Here is a 1,423-nt window from a genome sequence, read left to right as displayed (position 1 = left end):
GGGGGGGGGGGAGCTGTTGGTCGTTCTGCTCGCTAGGTGATTATTTCTGCTGCGCTGACAAGGCGGTGACCTGGGGGAGGGTCTAGGGCTAGGGTCCCGTCGGTCCGCTGCTGACATGCACTATGTACTGTGTGTACTGGACGGCGACGGCGCTAGAGTTCAAATTTCCCAAATTTTCCGGAAAATTACCGAAAACTTTCCGAAAATATACGAAAAATAACGGAAAACTTTTTAAAAGTCGGGGGATTTTTTTCCCGGAAATTTTCCGTCTTTTCATGAGAGAAGGGTCATGGTCTTTTCCAGAAATTTTCAAGAAATTTTCCGGAAACTTTCCTGGGCTTCCAACCCTAGACGGCGCGGACGTCGGCGGCCAGAGTCGGGCTGACCTCTTGGGGCACCACCACCGCCGTCTCCGAATGTGAAGTGAATGCATCATGTGGGCCTTTATCTCCTTACCTTTACCTGGAGGGGCTGCCCGGGCTGCCTCGGCTCACCTCAGCTCCCTGCGGGTTCGGCTCGGGCTGCGGGGGCGGTGGTGGGCGTCCTCCCTGTCTGACGTGGAGATGCAGCCCTGCATTTCAAATGAGGAGAAAAAGGATCTCCCGAGAGAGACGACGACTCTGCCCGCTGCGCTGCCCGCTGCGCTGCCCGCAGCAGAGGGGGGGGGGGGAGGAAAGTGGTCCAGATATAGTCTTTTGGCTCGATCTTTGGTGGAGGCGAGGAGGAGGAGGATCGAGGAGGATGGAGCGCTCGACGGGACGGTGGCGCCGGCCTTCGGGCTCCTCGGCGGCGCACAGCACACCTCGCGTGTCACGGGCTCCCGCGGCGGCCACGGCGCGGGAGCCAGGTTCAGGACCGCGTTGTTGTTGAGTCGTGAATGAGCGCACGTGCGTGTCTTGTGCTCACACACACACACACACACACACACACACACACACACACACACACACACACATACACGCGCGCGCGCGCGCGCGCGCACACACACACCGTGTCCACACGTGCGGGCGGGCGTGCTCAACGGGGAGGGGTGCGGGGAGACTTCCGGCGGAAGTACGGGAAGGCGCGACGACGGCTGCTTGGGCTGCTGAACCCACCACCCGGCCGGCCCATAGCCCATAGGCGCGCGTGCGCGGCTCTTTGCCTGTGCTCTTGCATGGAGCATAGCATGCCGTCATCATCGTCGGCGTCCTGGAGGACACGAAGGGGCCGCCGCCGGATCACGCGGCGCGGACACCCTCTCCGAGCATGACGGGCTCGTGTCCGTCCAGGAGCCCTTATTGCTGAAGTACGGTTAGCGCCTGGCTCCTTCCCCCGGCCTTCTCTCATGCCCCGGCTAGGCCTCTTGCCCTTGCGCCCCTCGGGCCCCAGCAGCAGCTCTCTTCTACCCCCCCTCCCATCCCCCCAGTGTGTTGCTATGACA

General features: G+C 61.9%; 1 protein-coding gene across 2 annotated transcripts in view; it reads left to right on the top strand.

Annotated features, from left to right (window-relative positions):
- Positions 1-1,423, top strand: part of LOC113204068 (protein neuralized) — a 43,185-nt gene that overhangs the window by 37,145 nt on the left and 4,617 nt on the right. The window lies entirely within an intron of this gene.

This window comes from Frankliniella occidentalis, unplaced genomic scaffold, assembly GCF_000697945.3.
Source record: "Frankliniella occidentalis isolate FOCC.00 unplaced genomic scaffold, Focc_3.1 Scaffold9, whole genome shotgun sequence".
Taxonomy (NCBI): domain Eukaryota; kingdom Metazoa; phylum Arthropoda; class Insecta; order Thysanoptera; family Thripidae; genus Frankliniella; species Frankliniella occidentalis.
Note: the sequence above shows the minus strand (reverse complement) of the source record. Positions and strands in the feature narration are given on the sequence as shown.